This window comes from Mesocricetus auratus, unplaced genomic scaffold (assembly GCF_017639785.1).
Source record: "Mesocricetus auratus isolate SY011 unplaced genomic scaffold, BCM_Maur_2.0 Super-Scaffold_100009, whole genome shotgun sequence".
Classification (NCBI taxonomy): Eukaryota; Metazoa; Chordata; class Mammalia; order Rodentia; family Cricetidae; genus Mesocricetus; species Mesocricetus auratus.
The window spans coordinates 56,926,768-56,952,272 of NW_024429193.1; the positions used below are offsets into that span (position 1 = coordinate 56,926,768).

Below are 25,505 nucleotides of genomic sequence, written 5' to 3' on the forward strand. Positions count from 1 at the left end.
ATCCAACAAGTATAAATGTGTAATTTAAATCAAGTTTTAGGCAAAAATATTTTCATGCTCAATATTCTAAAGTGCAGTAGTTAATATTATCAGATATAAAGTATGAATATTTAAATACTTTGTACCAATTCATATTTGAAATATTTGAGTAATTTATTATAAATATAATTTGATTTTTTAAGCAATAGATTCTTGCACTAAACTCAGAAATTCTTACCCAGAAAATCTAAGTTGAGACACTGCATCTGCATTTTTAACATCTCTTTTAACATTTTTGTTTCCCCAAGTAATAATAACGGTAGTGGTCCTGCAGGCATATTTTAAAACTTTTCCATAAGCATGGAAAATTAACCCACATTCTACAAATGGAAAAAAGTAAACACCAACCCAGCTACAAACCCTTCACTTTACAATAGTAACCTGCCTGCAAGATATACTGCTACAATAGTGGTACAAAGCTTGTAGGAGCAACCAACCAATGTCTGATTGGATATTCCATCTGATTAGATTCCATCATGAGATGGAATTCATAACCAACACTGCAGGTGGCCAAGAACCTGAAATTAGACAGGCCAATGACCTAAGTAAAGCCCCAATATTACAGTTCTTTTAAAAGAAAGTAGCAAAAAAAAATGAAAGACTAAGGACATTCTGCTATACTCATAGATCAGTGACTTTCTCAGCAATCATCAGAGAAGGTTTATTCTGCAGTACATGGAAGGGGGATACAGACACCTACATCCAGACAATGTGCAGAGAGTGAAAGACACTCACTCACTCAGTAGTCCTAAATAAGATGTCTCTCTTCAGGGCTCAGGGAACCCTGTGAAACATGAGAACAGAGGGAATGGAGGACACCAAGGAAACAAGGCCTTCCAAACACAACAGGGCCAGGCCACACAGGAACTCACAGAGACTGTGGCAGCATGCACAGGACCCGCACAGGCAGGTCTGCACCAGATGGAGACCTAGCACTGAGAGGGGGCGTGGATGCAAGACCCCACCCCTAATGCAGGAGTTATCTTTAGCTTATAACCACTCACAAATGAAAAATTAGTTTTCTCTGATGTAATCTCACTGGAGTTACAAACCACATTTAGGAGTAAATCCCATATCCAGAAGTAGATGGCCAACACAAAAAAGAACTCACTGGCATCTTTGGAGGTTCTTTGAAATGTAAAGATTTATTGGGTTTCTTTTTTTTAACCTTATCATTCTTTTGCATATATGTTATGACTTCTGGTTTTGTGTTTTTATGGGCTTTCTGTGTATGGCATGTGTGTCTCTGCATCTACAGGTGTTTATTTTGCTTTTTCTTTTTTTTTCTGTTTGTTACCTATTCCAGTTTGTTTTACTTTATCTTATTTTAGTATTTCATAGATGTCTTTATTTTCTAATGAAAAAGAGAAAGAAAAGGTGTAGATTTAGGTGGGCAGGGAGGTGTGGAGGATCTGGGGGGAATTTTTAATATATAAAATCTTAATTTTATATATTAAAAATATATAAAAATGGGATGCTTTTCCATGAGAACAGCAGCTGCTTGCTTGCTTTGTAATTTTCTGCAGAGTAATCAATAACTATCAGCTGCTTTGCAAATATTAGAGACAAAACAGTATTTAAATTTGCTGTGGCAAGTCAGCAGATGAATGCTTCTGTGGTGACAGAGCTGCTTGCAAACAAAGGGAAACCTTCTCTCCCTAAATAATGGAAGAAAGAAGTAGAAAAGGAGAGATGGAAGAACTTGGGAGAAGGGGGCTGATGGGCGGGAGGAAGTCAGTCTTGGAGTCTTTGCCAGAAGTCAAAGTTGATGAGCTGTCAGCAGCCAGTCTTTATCGTGATGAGCCAAGGACTGTATACAAACCTCCCCCGGGGTATCCAGTTCAGAATTTCAGCTGCACAGGGGCATTATCTTCCTTTTATCGCAGAGCTGCTTTCAACACATCAGGAAACACAGAGTCACTCCTTGACAGAGCCTGGCAATTTGAACTAGGGAGATAATCTGGTGCCTTTAGAACTGGCTGATATTTTCATTTGTGATTCCACATGACAGCACCCGACCTGCCTCTCCTGCTATGTACCCTGCAGTGAGGTTTGGCAACTAGATACAGAAGGCGGGGTGACAGAGGTGCTACAAGGGAACCTGAATGCCAGCATTTCTGGAGTCTAATAAAGGCACTCTTGGGGACAATGATGCATAGGGAAATGGTTCTTCAGGGGACTTACAAAAACAGAAATAGGCCAGATGAATTGAGACCTACAACTATGGTTCACCTTTGGACATTTACTAAGAGTAGATTTGTTTTTGGGGGGTGTTTTGTTTGCTTGTTTGTTTGTTTTGCCTTTGTATAGTATAGAAAACTTATTCTCAACTTTGCCTTCAAAACATAAGTTGAGGTTAGATGTGGTGCCTTAGATGGAAGATGTAAAACTCAGAACAATCAAGCATATTAGGAAGTCAGTCTCTGGGGAAATTATTGCAATAAAAGATGTAAGAAAAATTCTACAAAATTAATCAGTTGTTGAATGGCAATTATGACATGACAACATCGCTGTGTAGATTCTATCTGTGCCTTCTGGGGAAGCAGCTTTTGCTGATGTCTTCTTATATGCCCTTCTGTCTTTTTATAAATCTGACTCTAGATGTTCTTATTTTACAAGTTGGCATGGAGGCATCTATGATGAGGCAAAATATCTTTAATAGGTCCTCTTTGGGTAAGATCTATGGCTTCTCCCATCTTTCATCTCCTTCCAGCAGTAAATCCATTTGTTCTTCCAGATAATTCTCGAAACCAGGTTGACATAGACAGGACCAACTGCCAAGAAACATGGCAGATCTGTTTAGTGAAGCCCAGAGTGCCTGGAGAAGGACTTGGCTGCAAAGTTCTTGAGGTGAGAAATATGGCACCAGAGCTCAGAGAGGATTCATGTCTCTGTGGCTTTGAGTTTGTACTCAAGTTCTTTGCTGAGTGTGGCCAGAGGCCAAAACTAGAGGCAAGCCTTAATCGGTGATCTACCAGCATCTCCCTGTCTGGCTGGAACACTGACTGTTCTCTTCTGTTTGTGGTTACTTCCAGTTACTATTTCAAACAGCTTTTTAAAAAAAGAATTCTGTGGTCCCAGATTCTAATCAAGTCCTGCCAGTCTCTAAAAGGCTTGTGTTTCTGCTATTGCTGGTCAATTTTCTTGACTTTATCTGAATTACTTGAGTTACAGCCATACTGACATTTGGCCTCCAATCTGACTTTCATCACAATAGTATAAACTTCAGATGGTATGCTCTCCCCTATTCTCTTTGCCCAAGCATGACAGTCAAACTAGAAAAGGAGGGAAATGCTCCTGAATTAAGACTCTTGGGTCCCCACACAGACATATTGAATCAGGCTTGACAGGTAATGCCTAGTAATTTGCAATTTATTATGCTTTTGTGTAAATGGGGACTTCCACTTCTGGCTGTAACATAATAACTAATCTCAGATGGGTCCCCCATATGGTATAAGGTGCTATGCCTCCTTGTGCAATAATGAGTGCACACTCTCTGAAAGAGGCAATAGGACGTGGAGCCAAAGCCAAGCTGTCTGAGACAGGAGTATCACTGAGGAGAATGACAGGATATCTATCTTCCTTCACATAAATAGAATGTCATGCCTTATTGACAAACGTGGCCTAACACATGAGAATGAGATGCCTTCAAAATAGTTGATGGACTGAAAAACATATTCCAATCCCCAAAAGTACAAGGTATGGGTTAGGATAATAAGCAGACAGTAATAGCTGCTTTGGGCAGCCAAACATGGATCTTGGGCTGAGCTGCCTACAGAAAAAAAATTGCCCAAAAGCAGGAATAATGACAATGGAAACAAGGCACACAGATTCTGTCCTCCATGTTAACCTCTGAGGTTGCAGAAGTGGGAAGAAGAGAAGAAATAGAAGTGTTGGCATGCTGTTTTCTCAACTAGCAGATGGAAAAGGAACAAAAGCACTAATTAGATCTATCCAAAGTAGCCTTCATGGTATGCAGAAACATGGAACCCATGGGAAGAGCCAGGCAGTGAAAAGGAAAAGAATGTGATAGAAAGTATAAAAGATATCCCTTGGGTCCAGAGGAAGAGAAAAATCCATAATTCAGCATGAAGATGGGAGCCTTACATTCCTTGCCTTAAAGTAATACAAGGGAAATCTATCCTACACAGGCCGATTCATATAAACCATTAGAAACACTTGTCTGTCTTTTTTTTTTTTTTTGGTTTTTTGAGACAGGGTTTCTCTGTATTGTTTTGGAGGCTGTCTTGGAACTCGCTCTGGAGACCAGGCTGGCCTCAAACTCACAGAGATCCGCCTACCTCTGCCTCCCGAGTGCTGGGATTAAAGGCGTGCGCCACCAACGCCCAGCAACACTTGTCTGTCTTAAAAAATATAAATGACTGGAAGACAGTAAAGGAAGGACAAGCATTGCTAAGAGAACTGAAGAAAAGTACATGAGTAAGACTATCTTTGATGAGTAAGTCATTAGACTTGTAAGGCTGTTCACAGGAAAGCTAACAAAAGAGTTAATTCGGCATTGACTTCAGGACAGCTATAGAGCCTTAGTAACTGTGCTTAGTCTTATGGTGTCACATGATCTTTATAATGTAGGAGAGACTTTAGCAGATCTGAGTTACTCTGACTGGCATACCAACCAGCTTTACATCATTTAAATGTAATCAACAGGGAATAAGAGGAGGACAAAATAAACAAAGGTGCCTGTCCAAGTCACTTATGAACACATGTGACAAAATTAGTGTTGAGTCAGAGTTCCTATGGAATAAAAGCATCAAGCCAACGGTTCTGCTGGTGAGCTTTGGAGAGATTTTTAAGCCTGACCAACAGTTCACAGAAGACAAAAATGATAAAGTAGTACAGATGGAAAAAATCAAGCTTCTTCTACAGCTGGGCATTCATCTCCCCAGAGTACACTGTGAGTGGAAATTGTTCACACAGCCAGGACTCTCTCAACAGACCTGTGTGGCCATGGTGCTGTCCCGGAGCCTATCGGTACTGGGGATCCAGTTCCAGTGGCAGGCACAGCTGGCAAGAGTGCAACCATGCTTCCTTTTGAGCCTGAGCCAAGCAAAACAGTACAAACAGACTTCACTGAGACCATCCGATTTGGTACAGCATCTCTAACAGCATTAGCAACAACCAAAGATGAGGAAGCTGGCTAGCTCCTAGAGAGTGGCTATGGATTAAACATCTCTAGATGGAGTAGTAACTTCTATCCATGCTGCTGCACCCAGTATTACTGTCTTAGCAAAACAGATCACACAAGTGATGAGATATTTTCATGTTGCATGGGCCCTTGGTAATGTTTCTTTTTAGTATCTTCTTGGCTATCCAATACTAACTGGCAGTTGCTTAGAGAAAGAAAACAATAGTGGGATTCCAGAGATCCTGTCAACTTTCTGCCAAAAGATTTATTTACATATGCTAACACTTGTTTTGCAAATCTAGAAAAGCATCTGGGAGAATAGTAAAAAGAGAAGATAAAGAATTTAAATGTTACAGGCACCCTGCACAAATTAGAAAAGGCAGTGTCAAGAGTTACCATGTCAGGTGAAAATCCCAGTAACAGGGATGGGTTATTTACTCATGAGTTGTTGTCCCAAGAGGCTCCTGAGGTCCCATAAACCAAAAATACCATTGCACTGTTGTTGGTTGTGTGCCAGAACACATGATGAGGCCTGTTGCTAAAAACACTGCAAGCATTTCTTGCAAGATATGGAGAAATCATGCTGAGGTTGATATCTCACTCCTTACTGAATAGTGTTCACAGTACCTGAAGGCACCAGATAAGCTTCTGGAGAATCAATCATCACCAACCCTCCTGCTTCTTTGTGAACCTTGTGTATGACAATAACAACATACTAGGCAAGATGTGAACGGTGGTACATTAATGGCATATCTGTTATGGACACAACTAAGTGCTTTGCAATTGAAATTAAGGTGTATTTCGTAGGTGGGAATTCATGTCTAATATTATAAGCCATGACAAAAGTCTATAACTGGGGAAACTATAGGCCCCAGTGGGAAACAACATTTTATTAAATGCACATGATGAACCCATCAAATTGCCATCCAAATAATTGTGCTGACACTATTGGTCAGTAAAGATGTCATTCATAGAGAGGAACATGTCTTTTTTTTGCAGTGAATGGTAGTTACTAGAGAGACTCATAACCACTTTAGCTATCAGACGTAAGTAACTGTTTCTATAGCCCAATGTTCATCCACAAATGGAAGACCATATCGGAATTATCACTCCTTCCAAGGATCAGTGATGATTCAAAATAAGGTGCATAAAGACGAAAGATCCAAAGGAAGGATCATAAACACATTACTGCTTGGCTGGAAACTCTGTCCGGGAGGAAGGAGTAGTCACAGGAAGCTAATGGGACTTAGAAAGCTCAAGAAGCTAGTGAATCTTAAAAAGGTCAGAAAGTTGAAAGAGTCACAAAACTTTTCCCTCTGATTAAAAGATGTAAGTAAACAATTGCTGGGGAGAGAAGATTTATGGTCCAACAAGCTACCTGCAAGTTGTACTGGGAGTTGCAAGAACTCATCTGTCATGAATCAGCAACCATAGGGTGAGATTTCTACTGAAACAGATGCCTTTGAATCACAAAGCCCTTGAAGGCATCTCAAATTCATGTGTCTATAAGTAACCCCAATAAATTCATTGATTCATCAAACTAGACTTGTGTGGATTTTGTGTGTGTATATGTGTGCAAGTGTATCTCTTTCTCTCTGTCTCTGTCTCTCTGTCTCTCTGTGTTTGTGTGTATGTGTGTGTGTGTGTCTGTATGTGTGTGTGTGTGTGTGTGTGTGTGTGTGTGTGTGTGTGAGTACCATATCAGGAGTGATTAAATGGAAAAGTCACAAAATAATGGAGGGTCAGTCAAAAACAATGATCCTGTAAAGCAAATTAGTACCCTTAGATTAGGAGAGGTTGGCAAACTCAGAGGGATGGGGCCAGGCCAAGATCTGATTTCCTGGGTCCAAAGCAGCTGATGTCATAAATTCTAAGGAACAAACCATGATGAAAATCATCTTCTAGAGGACAAACATGGACTAAACTGAGAGTTCCAAACTCCTAGTAACCCCACATTCTTCTGACTTTTTTTTCGTTCTTGATTTGCTTTTGGAGACAGGAATTCTTTGTGTATCCCTGACTGTCCTGGAACTAGCTCTGTCAACCAGATTTTCTGCATAGATATCACTTACCAAAATTAAATCAAGAACCCAGGCCCCAAACTCCAGCGATCCCAGTCAGGTGAGCTTGGGTCTCCGGGGGACACTCCCCATCCCCTGCCCAATACCCATCCCCTCGATATTCTGGGGCCACTCCTGGCATCCAGAAGACCCACCCACATAGGAAAGACATCAGCCCTTCCAGGCCCCAAACTCCTGCGATCCCAGCTTCAGACGCCAAATTCCGGCGATCCCAGCTTCAGCCCTTCCAGGCCCCAACCTCCTGCAACCCCAGCTTCAGCTTAAGCTTCAGTGTCAGCGTCCCCAGCTTCAGCTTCAGGAAGGAAGGAGAGCAGTGGAGACAGAAAGACCCCACCAGCACCCACTGGAAGAAGAGATGGGAAGAAGACAGAATAAGAGATCACTCAGCAATCAAAAGACCAACATGACTCCAACAGAATCTAGGGAACCAATGCCAGCAAGACCTGAAAAGCACCACATAGATGAAGCAGAGGAGACAGACCTTAAAAATCATTTTATGAAGATGACAGAGACCCTCAAAGAAGAAACGAGGAAATCCCTTAAAGAAATAGTAGAAAAAACAAACAAAAAAATCCATGAAATGGGGGAAAAATTCAAGAAATAAACAAATCTCTCAAAGAATCTAAAGAGTACTAAGAAAAAACACAAAATATCCAGGAAATATGGGACACCGTGAAGAAGCCAAACCTGAGAATAATAGGTATAGAAGAAGGTTAAGAAATACAGCTCAAAGGTACAGAAAACATATTCAACAAAATCATAGAAGAAAACCTCCCTAACCTAAAGAAGGATATGCCTATGAAAATACAAGAATCTTACAGAATACTAAATAGGCTGGACCAGAAAAAGAAGTCACCTCACCATATAATAATCAAAACATCAAACCTACAGATTAAAGAGAAAATATTAAGAGCGGCTAAAGAAAAAGGCCAAGTAATATATAATGGCAGACCTACCCGAATTACACCTGACTTCTCAAAGGAAATGATGAAAGCCAGGAGATCCTGTACAGATGTCCTACAAACACTAAGGGAACAAGAATGCCAGCCCAGACTACTATATCCAGGAAAGCTTTCAATTACCATAGATGGAGAAAACAAAATATTCCATGACAAAGACAGATTTAAACAATACATATCCATGAATCCAGCTCCACAGAAAGTGCTAGAAGGAAAACCTAGATCCAAGGAAGAAAACTACACTCACAAAGACACAGGCAATATATAATCCACTTTACAAAACACCAAAAGAAAAAGGGAGGAGAAAATACACAAAATAACTTCACTACCAATAAATCAAGCACAAACAAGAATCAACAATCAATGGTCATTGATATCCCTCAATGTCAACGGCCTCAACTTGCCAATAAAAAGACACAGACTAGCAGAATGGATATGAAGACAGAACCCATCCTTCTGCTGCATACAAGAAACTCATCTCAACATCAAAGACAGTATCTCAGAGTAAAGGGTTGGGAAAAGATCTTCCGATCAAACAGACCCAAGAAACAAGCAGGTGTAGCAATCCTAATATCTAACAAACTAGACTTCAAATTAAAATCAATCAAAAGAGATGAAGAAGGAATTTCATATTCATCAAAGGAAAAGTCCATCAAGATGAAGTCTCAATTTTAAACATCTACACCCCAAATACAAAGGCACCTACATTCGTGAAAGAAACATTACTAAAGCTCAAATTGCACATAAAATCTCACACACTAATAGTAGGAGACTTCAACACTCTGCTCTCATCGCTAGACAGGACCTCCAGACAGAAACTTAACAAAGAAACAAAAGAACTAATAGAAGTTATGACCCAACTGGGTTTAACAGACATTTATAGAACATTCCACCCAAACACAAAGGGATATACCTTCTTCTCGGCACCACATGAAACCTTCTCTAAAATTGACCACATAATAGGAAACATAGCAAATCTCCACAGATACAAAAAATTGGATTAACCCCCTGTATCTTATCAGACACCATGCATTAAAATTAGAATTTAACAATAACACAAATCACAGAAATCCTACAAACTCATGGAATTTGAACAATGCACAATTGCACCATCCCTGGGTAAAGGAAGAAATAAAAAAGAAATTAAATGCTTCCTGGAATTCAATGAGAATGAAGACACAACATACGCAAACTTATGGGACACTTTGAAAGTAGTGCTGAGAGGAAAGTGCCCACATGAAGAAACTGGAGAACAGTCATACTAGAGAATTAATAGCACAGCTGAATGTTCTAGAACAAAAAGAAGCAAACTCACCCAGGAGGAGCAGATGCCGGGAAATAATCTAATTGAGGGCAGAAATCAATCAAGTAGGAACCAGGAAAACATTGAGAAGAATCAATGAAACAAAGAGTTGGTTCTTTGAGGAAATCAACAAAACAGATAAACCTCTGTCCAAACTAACCAAAAGACAGAGAGAGAGAGCATGCTAATTAACAAAATCAGAAATGAAAAACAGCACATAACAACAGACTCTGAGGAAATCCAGAGAAGCATCAGGGCATACTTTGAAAATCTGTACCCCACAAATTTTGAAAATTTAAAGGAAATGGACAATTTCCTGGATAGATATCACTTGCCAAAACTAAATCAAGAGCAGATAAACTATCTAAACAGACCTATAACCCCTAATGAAATAGAAGCAGTCATCAAAAGTATCCCAAACAAAAAAAGCCCAGGCCCAGATGGCTTCAGTGAAGAATTCTACCAGAAATTCAAAGAAGACTCCTCAAAGTATTCCACACAATAGAAGCAAGAGGTTCACTGCCAAACTCTTTTTACCAGGCTACAATTACCTTGATACCCAAGCCACACAAGACACAACTAAGAAAGAGAACTATAGACCAATTTCCCTCATGAACATCGATGCAAAAATACTCAATAAAATACTAGCAAACTGGATTCAAGAACACATCAGAAAAATCATCCACCATGATCACTTAGGCTTCATACTAGGAATGCAGGGATGGTTCAGCATTACAAAATCTATCAATGTAATCCACCATATAAAGAAACTGCGAAAGAAAAACCATATGATCATCTCACTAGATGCTGAAAAAGCCTTTGACAAAATACATCACCCCTTCATGATAAAGGTCCTAGAGAGATCAGGGATAACAGGAACATACCTGAATATAATAAAAGCAATATACAGTAAACCAACAGCTAACATCAAACTAAATGGAGAGAAACTCAAAGCAATTCCTCTAAAATCAAGAACAAGACAAGGCTGTCCATTCTCTCCATATCTCTTCAATATTGTACTTGAAGTTCTAGCTACAGCAATAAGACAACAAAAGGAGATAAAGAGGATACAAATAGGAAAAGAAGAAGACAACCTTTCAATATTTGCAGATGATATGATAGTTTATATAAGTGACCCAAAAACTCCACAAGGGAGCTCCTAGAGCTGATAAACATCTTCAGCAAAGTGGCAGGATACAAGGTAAACTCAGAAAAGTCAGTGGCCCTATTATATAGAGACGATGAAGTGACTGAGAAAGAAATCAGAGAAACCTCACCCTTTACAATAGCCAAAAACAGCATCAAATATTTTCAGATAATGTTAACCAAGGAAGTGAAAGACATGTATATCAAGAACTTTGAGTCTTTAAAGAAAGAAATCAAAGAGGGTACCAGAAAATGGAAATATCTCCCATGCTCTTGGATTGGTAGGATCAACATAATAAAAATGGCAATCTTGCCAAAAGCAGTCTACAGATTCAATGCAATCCCTATCAAAATTCCATCACAATTCTTCAAGGACCTGGAAAGAACATTAATCAACTTTATATGGAAAAACAAAAGGCCTAGGATAGCCAAAACAACCCTATACAATAAAGGAACTTCAGGAGGCATCACCATACCTGACTTCAAGCTCTATTTTAGAGCTATAGTTCTGAAAACAGCTTGGTATTGGCACAAAAATAGGCAGGCAGACCAATGGAACCGAACTGAAAACCGTGATTTTAACCCACACACCTATGAGCACTTTATTTTTTACAAAGAAGCTAAAACTATACAATGGAAAAAAGAAAGCATCTTCAATAAATGGTACTGGCATAACTGGGTACTGGTATGCAGAAGACTGCAGACAGATCCATGTTTATTGCCTTGTACAAAACTTAAGTACAAATGGATCAAAGATCTCAACATAAATCCAGCCACACTAAAACTTTTAGAAGAGAAAATGGGAGATACTCTTCAACGAGTTGGTACAGGAGACCACTTCCTGAACATAACACCAGTGGCACAGGCACTGAGATCGACAATTAACAAATGGGACCTCCTGAAATTAAAAAGCTTCTGTAAAGCAAAGGACACAGTCGACAAGACAAAAAGGCAGTCCACAGAATGGGAAAAGATATTCACTAACACCACATCTGACAGAGGGCTAATCTCCAAAATTTGCAAAGAACTCAAGAAGCAAGTCTCCAAAACACCAAAGGATCCAATTAAAAGGTGGGGTACAGAACTAAACAGAGAATTCTCAATAGAGGAGGCTAAAATGGCCAAGAGACACTTAAGAAAGTGCTCAACATCCTTAGCCATCAGGGAAATGCAAATCAAAACAACTTTGAGATACCATCTTACTACTGTCAGAATGGCTAAAATCAAAAACTCAGAAGACAATTTATGCTGGAGAGAATGTGGAGAGAGGGGAAAGACCCCTCCACTGCTAGTGGGAGTGCCAACTCATACAACAACTTTGGAAATCAGTATGGAGATTCCTCAGGAAAATGGGAATCAATCTACCACAAAACCCAGCAATTCCACTCTTAGGCATATATCCAAATGAGGCAAGTTCATACAACAAGGGCATCTGCTCCACTATGTTCATAGCAGCATTATTTGTAATAGCCAGAACCTGCAAGCAACCTAGATGCCCCTCAACTGAAGAGTGGATAGAGAAAATGTGGTACATTTACACAATGGAGTATTACTCAGCAGAAAAAAACAATGGAATCTTTAAATTCGTAGGTAAATGGATAGCACTAGAAAAAAACCATCCTGAATGAGGTAACCCAGTCACAAAAAGACAAGCATGGTATGTATTCACTTATATATAGATTTTAGACATGGATCAGGATAGTGCCAGTACACTTCCACTGACAGAGAGTCTGGGAAACAGGAAAGGACCTAAAAGGTATGCATGGTACCCAAGAGAAGAGAAATGAGGCAAGATCCTCTAAACAGATGGGGAACATGGCAAGGGGTGGGGGAAGGGGGAGCTAGGAAATAGAGAGGGGGAGAAGAGGAAGAGAGAGTAGGTCATGGGAGAACAGGAAGGTTGAGTGGGGGTGGTAGAATAGGGGGAAGAGTGAATCATAGGTTAGAAGACAGATCAGGCACCATTGTGACCTCTAGTGATCTAAAGGGATGACACCAATTGGCAAGCTAAGCAATAGTGGAGAGACCACCTCGAATGCCCATTCCTGATAATGAACTTGATGTCTATAACCATCCTGGAGCCTTCATCTAGTGACTGATGGAAGCAGAGGCAAACACCCACAGTTAAACACTGAGCTGAACTCAAGGAACCCAGCGACAAAGAAAGAGGACCGATGAGAAAATTGGCAAAGAATGGGCTGGCAAAACCAGCAGAGACAGCTGATCTGAACAGGGGAGAGCTCTTGGACCCCAGACCGACAGCTGGGAGGCCAGCATGGGATTGATCCAGACTCCCTGAATGTGAGAGTCAGTGAGGAGGCCTGGGCAACCTATGGGGCCCTGAGCAGTGGATCAGTGTTTATCCCTCAAATACAAACAGACATCGTGTTTCCATAACACCAAGAGGGATGCTCTCTCAGCCTGGACTCTTAGGGGAGTGCCTGGGCCCTACCCTGAGTGAAATGATAGACTCTAGATATCCCCTATGTGGAAGGAATTGGCAATAGGGTGGAAGGGTGGGGGAGAAGGGGAGTGCGGGAGGAGGGGAGGGAGAGGGAACTGGGATTGACATGTAAAACAAGCTATTTAAAATTAAAATAATAAAAAACCTTCTAAAAAATTAAATCAAGAACAGATAAACAATTTAAATAGACATATAACCCCTAAAGAAAAAGAAGCAGCCATCAAACGTCTCCAAGCAAAAAAGTCCAGGGCCAAATGTTTTCAATGCAGAATTCTACCAGAAATTCAAAGAGGTAATACCAATACTCTTCAAATTGTTTCACACAATAGAAGCAAAAGGATCACAGCCAAAGTCTTTTTTACAAGGCTACAATTACCTTGGTAGACAAACCACACAAAGACAAAACTAAGAAAGAGAACCTCAGACCAATATCACTCATGAACATTGATGCAAAAATACTTAATAAAATACTGGCAAATTGAATCCAAGAACACATCAAAAAAATCATCCACCATTGTATGCTCCAACGGACGCTGTAACAATAAGCGACACACAATTACTGAAAGTAAAACTAAGTATTTATTGTAGAAATTACTCACAAGATACCAAACAAGTAACCCAGATGAGCCAAGCAGTTTTCAGCTGCCGAACCGGAAGCCGAACTCCAGGAAAAGAGACCGAGACTTCCTGTGTGCTGTCTTTTATACCTTCCCCCGTAACGCCCCCTAGCCATGCCCAAAAGTGGGCCTGGCTAGTGACGTAGTTCCGCCTACGTACGTATACGTCTTTACGTCCAGCCGTATACGTCTTTAGTCCTGCCTAAAGTGGGTGTGGTTAGCGGTGTGGTAAACCGCCCTTTTATTACCTCATCTGTATGCGCCTCTAGTAAGTCACATGTTTAATGGCGGCATACAGACTTCCTCCTACACACCATGATCAAGCAGGCTTCATTCTAGGGATGCAGGGGTGGTTTAACATATTAAAATGCATCAATGTAATTTGCCACATAAACAATATGAAAAAGAAAAACCACATGAACATGTCATTAGATGCTGAAAAAGCTTTTGACAAAATTGAACACCCTTCATGATAAAGGTTTTGGAGAGATCAGATAACAGGAACATACTTAAACATAATAAAGGCAATATACACCAAACCAACAGCCAACATCAAACTAAATGGAGAGAAACTCAAGGAGATTCCTCTAAAATCAGGAACAAGACAAGGTTGTCCACTCTCTGCATATCTCTTCAATATTGTACTTGAAGTTCTAGCTAGAGCAATAAGACAACAAAAGGAGATCAAGAAGATACAAATTGGAAAGGAAGAAGTCAAACTTTCACTATTTGCAGATGATATTACAGTCTACATAACTGACCAGAGGAATTCTACCAGAAAACTCCTACATCTGATAAACACCTTCAGCAAAGTGGCAGGAAGCAAGATTAACTCAAAAAGATCAGTAGTCCTACTATACATAAACGATAAATGTGCCTGAGAAAGAAATCAGAGAAACATTACCCTTTACAATAGCCACAAACAACATAAAATATCTTGGGGGTAACTCTAACCAAATAGGTGAAAGATCTATACAGCAAGGACTTTGAGTCACTAAAAAAGAAATTAAAGAAGATGCCAGAAAATGGAAAGATGTTCAATGCTCTTGGATAGGTAGGATCAACATAGTAAAAAGGGGAATCTTGCCAAAAGCAATTCTACAGATTCAATGCAATCCCTATCAAAATCCCAGCACAATTCTTCACAGACATTGAAAAGACAATTCTCAACTTTATATGGAAATACGAAAGACCCAGGATAGCCAAAACAACCCTGTACAATAAAAGAACTTCAGGAGGCATCACCATCCCTGACTTCAAGCTCTACTATAGAACTATACTAATGAAAACAACTTGGTATTTGTACAAAAATAGACAGGTAGACCAATGGAATCTAATTGAAAACCCTGATATTAACCTACACACATATCAACACTTGTTCTGTGACAAAGAATCTAAAACTTTACAATAGAAAAAAGAAAACATCTTCAAAAAATGGTAATGGCTTAACTGGATTCTAGCATGTAGAAGACTACAGACAGATCCATATCTATCACCATGCACAAAACGTAAGTCCAAATGGATCAAAGATATCAACATGAATCCAGCCACACTGAACCTCTTAGAAGAGAAAGTGGGAAGTACCCTTGAACAAATTTGTACAGGAGACCGTTACCTGAACATAACAACAGAAGCACAGACCCTGAGATCGAGAACTAATAAATGGGAATTCCTGAAACTGCAAAGCTTCTGTAAGGCAAAGGACACACTCGATAAGACAAAAGAACAGCCCCCAGAATGGGAAAAGATATTCACTAACACCACATCTGACAGAGGGCTCATCTCCAAAATTTACAAAGATCTCAAGAAGCTAGTCTCCAAAACGCCAAAGGATCCAATTAAAAAGTGGGCTACATAACTAAATAGAGAATTTTTAACAGAGGAATCTAAAATGACTGATAGACACTTAAGAAAGTACTCAACATTCTTAGCCACCAGGGAAATGAAAATCAAAACGACTCTTAGATCAAAGACACCAATGACAATTTATGCTGGAGAGGATGTGGAGAAAGGGGAACACTCCTCCACTGCTGATGTGAGTACCAACTTGTACAGCCACTTTGGAAAGCAGTATGGAGATTCCTCAGGAAAATGGAAGTCAGTCTACCACAAGATCCAGCAAGTCTACTCTTTGGCATATACCCAAAAGATGCGCATTCATACAACAATGACATCTGTTCAACTATGTTCATAGCAGCATTATTTGTAGTAGCCAGAACCTGGAAGCAAACTAGATGCCCCTAAACCGAAGAGTGGATTGAGAAAATGTGGCACATTTACACAATGGAGTAGTACTCAGCATGGACACATGGGGGGTAGTCTCTAGGCCCTTCCCCAGATGATATGACAGACTTTGGGAATCCCCCATGGAGACCCTCACCCTCCCTGTGGAGTGGAGGTGGGTGGGGTAGAGGGTTGAAGGGATTGTAGGGGATGGGGAGGAGGGAAAGGCAGCTTGGATTGACATGTGAAGCAAGCTTGTTTCTAAGTTAAATATTAAAGATGAAGGAAAAAAATAAAATTAAAAAAAGAATATTCTTCCTGACAGGAAAAAGTACTTCTGAAGAGGCATACCGAGAAGAAAACAAGTTTTCAGAAACAAAAGCATAAATATCACTATAGCTTTATACACATTTAAATCGGGATATTTACAAAACTGCATGGCAAAAAATATGAAAATTTAAATGGAATTTCAAATTCTTTTTTAGAAAAGTTAGCTTCTTTAATTAAAACTACACAGTGTTGATATTAAAGACATTGGACGACAGAACAACCTTTAATGTTCTTGAACTACATAAAAATGTCTATACTACAAAGGACTACAGCTTGTACAAAACTCTCTTTAAAAAACTAAAGGCATTCTTTAAAGAAAAAGGGGAGCAGTCTTAGGATTCATGTGGAAGCACAGAGACCCTCAATAGACAGTCCAGAAAAAATAGAAAAGATAGAGACCTCACAATATCAAGTGAAATCAAATCAGTGCACATAGAGATATGTGATGTGCTTCTAGGCTTATTACAGTTTTATTCACTTTAACATAGACTTAGTTTCGATCAAGAATAGAAGCCTATCAATGAATGCAAGACTAAAGTAAATATAGTGCATATCCAAATATTATTTATCATCAAAAATAAAACTATGACATTTGCAACAAAATAAGGGGAACTGTAAGACAATGTCTTGGTTTCCTTTCTATTGCTGTGATAAACATCACGACCCAAAGCAACTTGTAGAGGATTTATTTGGCTACCTATCGTGATCACACTCCATCTTGAAGGGAAGTGTCAGAACTCAAGACAAGAATCTGGAGACAGAAACTGAAGCAGAGTTCATGGAGAATTACATCTTACTGGCTTGCTCAGTGTGCTTTCTTGTACACCCCAATACCATTATCCTAGGGATGGCACCCGGCACAGTAGGGTGTCCCCTTCCACATCAATTATCAATCAAAAAATTCCTCACGGGTCTACCCACAAGCTAACTTGATGGGGGCATCTTCTCAATTGAGGTTCCTTCTTAGATGACTTCAGATTGTGTCAAGTTGACAAAAAATTAACTATCACAGACACAACCTATGTGAAATGACCAAAGCACAGAATGATAGATGCTACATATGTTCTCTATTACATGGAAGTTAAAAATGTCTACCTAAAAGTAGTATATTAATTACTACTGGCTGGGGAGTGGATGTAGGGAGGCTAGAACACAGGAATGAAGGCAGCTGGGCAGGAGGAATAAATTCTACTGCTGTGAGCACAGTAGGGTGACTACAGTTATAGTTTTATGAAGAGCTAGAAGAAAGGAGCTCAAAGGCCCTAAACAGATAGACTTGATAAGGATATATAAATACTCATAACCTCTACTTGATCAGAATACATTTTATGCTTGTATGGAAATACCATGCTATGCCTTAGAAATATATGTAATTATTGTCAATCAAAAATTAAATATAAAAGTAAATATTCAACTTGCTTTAAAAATATTATGTAACTATCAACAGAGTTGGAGAAAATTTTTAACTTCCCCCAAAGGAAACATCTCCCGTGTACATACACACAACGTACTAGGGAAAAAGCAGCAGACTGTTGAATCTCACATCATGTGGAAGACATCAGTATCCTCATCCTTATCCCAGGAATGCGGGATCTAGAAACCAGTCAGTGTCATTTACTATATTCACAGAATTGGAGAAGTACTATAAGCATTTCAAAGAACTACCAAAGCACTTTTAAGAACTTCAACACCCAGCCACAAGAAAAGCAAAACTTACCTCAGAAAACTAGTTCTAGAAGCAAAATTCCTTATGACAATGAAGCCTGAATCTAATATCACACTTGATGATAATGAGAAGGAGCTTTCCTTCAGACAGTGAGGGAAAGTCAAGGATACCCATCCTCCACATCTACTCAGCATGGTGGTAGAGACCCATAAATGGAAGGCACAAATAGCCAAAAGGATATGTAAAAGTTATCTTTAAAAATTCAAGTATCCTTACAACAAAAAAACTAATGAATTCACAAACTGCCACCAAATGAATACGAAAAAGAAACATGGTCACAGATGTGAGATTAGTGAACACGAACCAGTTGCATTTTCACAGACTAGTAATAAACAATTGAAAGTGTGCTATCAAGCATTATTATTAACAACATTGAAATCACACAAGACTAAACTGTCAGTGTTCTTTAATGTTGATGTATGAGCTGGATGTATCTGTTGTGGTTTTGGTGTAAAGTACCTTTCCTAAAGGTTTACCTGCTGAAGGCTTGATCTCATGCTAGTAGTTCTATTAAGAGATATTTGAATTATGAGGAAATTGACTAATAAATGGATTGAGCTATTGATAGATTCATAATTTCATGGCATTATCAGAGGGTGCCAGATAAGGCCTGCTTAGAGGCAAGAAGTCAAAAAGAGATATACTTTAAAGAATCTCGCTCTCTCTCTCCCCTCCATCTCTCCCTCTCTCTCCTTTAGCTGTCATGAAACCATCCCACTCTTTCTATTAAGAGATTCTGCCACACCTGGAAACCAAAACAAAGAAGCCAGACAATTATGGACTCAACTGAAGACCTGATGACAATAAACTTTACTAACTTTAAAAGAAAAAAAAACAATGTTTATATATCTTATCATAGTAATGAGAAACTGACTGCTGTGCAATCTCAGGAATAGCCAGTACTCTTCTTCTGTAGAATTTGGATTTGATAACAGCTCCATTTTATTTTGTTTTTTGAGACAATATCTTGGGATTTGCCCAGGGTAGCCTCAAACACACTATATTCTTTCCTCAACCTCCCAAGTAGGTGAGATTTCAGGTGTGTGCCACAATGCTCATTTGATTTTTGTCCACATCACCTGACCAATGTAATCATAAAAAGGAAACTGGGTTTTAGTAAGTATTCAAAGAATTGTTTATCTGTATGATAAAAAGGAAAAGTAAATACTGAGAGGTAAATAACTGAAAGTATGAACATAGCCCCAATAACACAAGAAAGAAGTTGAAATCTCTATTGTATGCCTCCTGACATTTTACTTGGTAAAACATAACGTATTCCTTTTTAAAGATTAAAAAACCTAGATTGAGACCAGACAGTGGTGGCACACACCTTTAATGTCAGCATTCGGGAGGCAAAGGCAGGCGAATCTCTGTGAGTTCAAGACCAGCCTCGTCTACAAGAGATAGTTCCAGGACAGCCTCCAAAACCACAGAGAAACCCTGTCTCGAAAACAAAACAAAACAAAAAAACAAACCCAAAACCTAGATTGATTTGTTTTCCATGGATGAGTGTTTTCAGTGCATGATATGTATTGCATAGGTTGCATGCAGTGCCCATGTTGGCTAGAAGAGGGTGTCAAATTTCCTGGAACTGGAGCTACAGCCATCAGTAGGTGCCAGGAACCAATCTGTGGTCTTCTGTAAGAGTGGCCAGTGCTCTGAATCATTGAACAGTCTCTCCCTCACCAAAAATAACTTTCCAGGCAGTTTATACTATACTTTACAAAAGTACGAGATTGTTACACGTTAATAGTTAACAAAGTAGTCTAGAGTCAAGAACAATGGTTCTGGATTTTGCTTCTTGACTACTCATGGCACAAATGCTTCAGCCAGTCAGTGTGAAAAATGTCACTAATGTCCCATTGATCACAAAGGTTCCATTGCAGCTTTCTGTTCCTCCCTGTTCTAGAGGCAGCCACATCTCTTCGTGTAATGCCAGCCTCATTCCTGAGACACAGTGGTGAAGGGTGGAGTGAGCAAATTTGGCCATATTAGACACCTGGTAGCCAGGGTTGCCTTCAGTTCTGACAAAGAGGACATTGTTGCCATCAATGACCCCTTCATTGACCTCAACTACATGGTCTACATGTTCCAGTATAACTCTACCCATGGCAAGCTCAAAGGCACAGTCAAAGCTGAGAATGGGAAGCTTGTCTTCAATGGGAAGGCTGTCGCTATGTTCCAGGAGTGAGATCCTGCCAACATCAAGTGGGGTGATGCTGGCACCGAGTATGTTGTGGAGTCTACTGGCATCTTCACCACCATGGGGAAGGCTGGACCCACTTGGAGGGTGGGGCCAAGAGGGTCATCATCTCCACCCCTTCTGCTGATGCCCCCATGTTTGTGATGGGTGTGAACGATGGCAAGTACAACAACTCCCTCAAGATTGTCAGCAATGTTTCCTGCACCACCAACTGCTTAGACACCCTGGCCAAGGTCATCCATGAAAACTTTGGCATTGTGGAAGGACTCATCACAGTTCATGCCATCACTGCCACCCAGAAGATTGTGGGAAGCTGTGGCCTAATGGTCATGGGACTGCCCAGAGCATCATTCATGCATCCACTGATTCTGCCAGTGCTGTGAGCAAGGTCATCCCAGACCTTGGGATGGGATGCTCACTGGCATGTCCTTCTGTGTTCCTACCCCCAATGTGTCTGCCGTAGATCTGACATGTTGCCTGGACCAGGCTGTCTCCTGTGACTTCAACAGTCTCTCCCACTCTTCCATCTTTGATGCTGGGGCTGGCATTGCTCTCAAGGACAACTTTGCAATGCTCATTTCCTGGTATGAGAATGAATTCTGCTACAGCAACAGGATGGTGGACCTCATAGCCTACATGACCTCCAAGGAGTAAGAAGCCCACCCTGGACCATCCATCCCCAGCAAGGACTCAAGCAAGAGAGAGGTTCTGGCTGCTGAGCAGTCCCTGTCCAGCAATCCTGAGACTGATCATCTCCCTCACAATTTCCATCCCAGACAGCCAGAATAAAATAAGGAGGGTCTTGGGGAGCCCTACTCTCTTGAATACCATCAATAAAGTCACTGTATCCCACAAAAAACAAATGTTAACAAGCCATTCTAAAGCATTCAACAGAAAAACACAACTCCCTCATTTCCACTTATTTCACAAATATTAATCTACTGTTCATTATTCTCCAGAAAATGTTTTAGATGTTGAATATTATATGATTAAATAGGTTCTAGTGAGATATGATAAATAAAATAAAGGATAAAATGTATGAAAGCATACAGTGAATAAAATAGAATAAAGACATGGTGATTTTGGGGGGAGTATAGAGAGTTACAGTTATATAGAATTGCTAGGGGAATTGTCTCTTAGAAGCCAACATCAAGAAACTTTGCTAGTTCTTTCTAGGCTTTCACAACATCTTGATTTTCTTCATCATGGTTTCTCTCACATATTTTATATTGTTCTTACACAATTTCCTTAGTTGGATCCTATTTTTCTTGTTACCATTTTGCCTTAGTGATGTTTCTATTGCCATTACAAAACACCATGACCAAGACAATTTATAATAGAAAGCATGTAATTTGGGGGCCTAGAGTTGTAGTAGTCTACAACTATCATGATAGTCTACAACTATCATGATGGAGATTATGAAAGTTGGCAGGCAGGCATGGCACTGGAATAGTAGCTGAGAGCTTGCATCTGATCCACAGAAAGGATGGAGAGAGAAAACCAGCTAGTAATGGTGTGAGATTCTGAAACTTCAAAGTCCACCCCACATGACATACCTTCTCCAACAAGGCCACACTTCCTCATTTTCCTGAAATAGTTCTACTAAATACAGACCAATAATTCAAATATATAAGCCTATGGGAGCCATTATCATTAAAACCACCAAATCTTTAGAAGTTGTATTCTTCACATTAGGCCTTCAGAGTTTTCTGTGTACTCTACATGCTCTTTCTTGAAGAGCTCTCACAGTTTAATGGCTTCAATATTCACATATATGTAGGAGGAAGCCGTGTACCGCCATTAGCCATGTGACTTACTAGAGGCGCATACAGATGAGGTAATAAAAGAGCGGTTTACCACACCGCTAACTACACCCACTTTAGGCATGACTAAAGACGTATACAGACTTAGGCGGTGAACTACATCACTAGCCAGGCCCACAGGCCCACTTTTGGGCCTGGCTAGGGGCGTTATGGGGGGGGAAGGTAAAAAAGACTGAACAACGGAAGTCTCTTTTTCTGGCTTTCGCTTCCAGTTCAGTGGCGGAAAACTACCCGGCTCATCTGGGTTACTTGTTTGGTCTCTTGTGAGTAATTTCTACAATAAATACTTAGTTTTACTTTCAGTAAGTGTGCCGTTTACTGTTATAGCATCATTTATACATCCCAAATAAGATCACTTTGCCACTTTTCTTTTTATTATTCCATAACCACAGACAACTGGCCAGTTCCATTATAAATCTTATAGACTCCTCCAGTTCAATACATGTGGAACTAAATTTAATATAGTACGTCTTTTTCTTTCCTTGTACTGTTAACTTTTGTTTCCAATATTAAAACTGGAGTCAAGGAGAACTCTAACTGTATGCAGCATCATATAGTTAGAGAAAAGCATGGATCTGAGAAATGTTCTCAGAACCCTGACAGAACTTACCACAAATTTATCCCTGAAGTATAGCATGTGGGCTTTGATAACTTGGAAAAGTGAGCATAGAGGAGGAAGCACAGGCTAAAGATAATTTTTGAAGTAATGAGACTGTTGTAGAGTTATTCTTGAGGTAGCTATATAGTAACTATCTGTCCATGTTAGTGTTAACTGTCAATGAGAAACAACTTAGATTCACCTGAACAAAAAACAAAACAAAACTCTGTTGAGTGACTGTGTTTATCAGGTTGGTCTGCAGGCATGTTTGTAAAAGGTCACCTTGTTTGTTAATTAATATGGAAGGGTGATGGGGGAAGTCCTTCTGTATATATGTTTGTCTTATTGGTTGATGAATAAAGTACTGTTGGCCAATAGGGAAGCAAGATAGGAGTGTGTGTGGGGGGGTTAATACTTAAGACAGAGAGGGACAATAAGAAGCCCTAGATATTGGCCAACAGCATTATAACCAATAGAGTCTCTGTGTGTTATTTGGGGCTGTCATGGCACTGGGACCAGGCAGGCGGGAAGAGTTATTGTAACACATTCACTCCATGTACATGATACATATTCCACAGTCAGACAAAAGAACATAGGTATAGGTCAGCAACTATGGATGGTAAGGAGTCTATGTATGAGGCACTGATAGCTTGTGCTATACTAAGTTTATGAATCAGGAACCCAGGAAAATTGTTTACTTAGGGAAATAGATTTAGGAATCTTTAGCAGAGAGACATACAAACTTATACTTTTAAATCATAAACACACTGGACTGGGTAAATAATATCTCTAAATTTTAAATAAGAAAAAATGATTTAAGGTGATTACATAGTTACATAGTGGCCAGGAAGCCAAGAAAACATCCCCTATAGGATGAGAAATTGTGATTCAGGGACAGAATCTAAGGAGGATGGAAAACTTTGAAAATAGGCAATGCAGTACTATTGCCTTCCTGCCACCCACACAACCGATTTGCCAAGGGAGTCGGGTAGTGTCTAGAGAGAAGGGTTGTACCCAATGAGAGACAGCATATGGTATTCCAGAGAACAAGATACTGGGTTCACTGAGCAGCAGAGAACTAAGAGAAATAAACACTGATGCTCAAATCATTGTATACACAGAAAGCCTGCAATGTCTTAAGATGTTGCTTACTTGGAGGAAGATAATATCTTCCTCCAAATGCCATGAGCTACACAGTAATCAGAAGTCACAGTGTTTTACCAGACTTGCAATTGTCTAGTTACTGGGTGACTCAGAGGCAGTATTGTTTCTGTCCACTATATTAGCTTCCTTGTGTCTGTGATACAATACAATAACAAAAACAACTTAAAGAAAGAAAAGGGTTTAGGGGAACTCACAATATGAGGGTACAGTCCACAATGCCAGGGGAGTCAAAGCAGCAGGAGTTAAAGCAGCTGGTCAGGTTGTCTGCAGGCTGTGAACTGACTCTCAGCTAGTCAGAATTACACAGTTTGCATCTATGCAGACCTGGATCCAAGCCCAGGAAACGGTGATGCTCTTTTTTATGGTGTTCATCCATTCAGTTATCCTAGTCAGAATAGTCCCTCACAGGCATGACCATAAGGTGATCTCCTGGGTGAGTCTACACACTGTCAAGTTATCTCCACAGTCCTCAGCCACAGACTCTAGAGGGTAAATTCACACATATAAGGGTGGACTGGGTTACTGGTTTATTCATGCCCTTTTTTCCTCCAGATGGAATTGCTCTGCTGTGATGTTCATGTATGAATCAAAGTATATCCAATAGCATGTGTATATTTCAGGTTTTGAGAAGCATGAGCCAAAATATATTTGGGCCAACCTAAAATATAATCCAGGTCCCAGATTCCATGGCTATTTATGATGAAAAATGTATCTTGACTAGCCAGAACTGAATATGGCTTCTCAGTCAAACCAAGTATCTTTTTAAATATTTATTTATCATAAGTGTGTGTGTGTGTGTACATGTGTGTGAGAAGGAGGGGGAGGAAGGGAGTGAGGGAGAGATAGAGATAGAATGAGGGTGAGAGAGAGAGAGAGAGAGAGAGTTTATTTGTACCACATGCATGCAGTTGCCCACAGACACTAGAGGAATCAAACTTTCTGCAACCAGAGTTACAAGAAGTTGTGAACCACCTGAATGGGTGCTGTGACACTAACCAAGGCCCTCTGCAAAAGCAGTAAGCACCCTTAACCACTGAGCCATTTCTCCAGCCAAGTTCAACTTTTTTCCCAGAAAAAAAATTAACCTTGGCTTTCATTTTGGAACCCTCCAAGAAATCTCACTGTCACTTCACACACATCCAAGGATTTCACATCAGGCTGGACTTGGCCACAGATACAAGTTCCTGGTCATTTCAGGTACAATATGAGTTCCAGTTATGCTCAAATTCCATCATACTGAGAAGTTACTGCAACTATGATAAAGGTACACAGTTTGGAGGGATATTTATCCTTATCTGATTTTAAATCTTAAAAATCTTAGGCTTCCATCTTTACAGCTTTTATTACTTCCATCCACTTCTTCAAAAATAAGAGTCTTTCTAAGCTCAGTGTCAATTGGAAAGTATTTGTGTATTCTGGCCGTTAAAATGGAAAGTGTGAATTTACAGAAACTCTCTATGTAGAGATGGTGGGAAACTTAACAAGAGTAATGGAGGGCCAATAGATGGTTGTGGGGTGCTTGCAAGACAAAGCCAAGAAAACAAGACTCACAGACTCAGAGTCAATCATGCTCAGGTTTCACTGCCTTACCACCTTTGTGCCAAAGACAACGTGTTAGATGCTGGGTGAAAATGTTTTCATCTTAGCCAGGAGAAGAGACACTACTAGCGTGCTGTTCTGTGT

The 25,505-nt window shown here is 39.9% G+C and overlaps 1 pseudogene; it reads left to right on the top strand.

Moving 5' to 3' along the window:
• Positions 1-20,930, top strand: part of LOC101838774 — a 108,359-nt pseudogene extending 87,429 nt beyond the window's left edge.
• Positions 20,931-25,505: the final 4,575 nt, after the last annotated feature.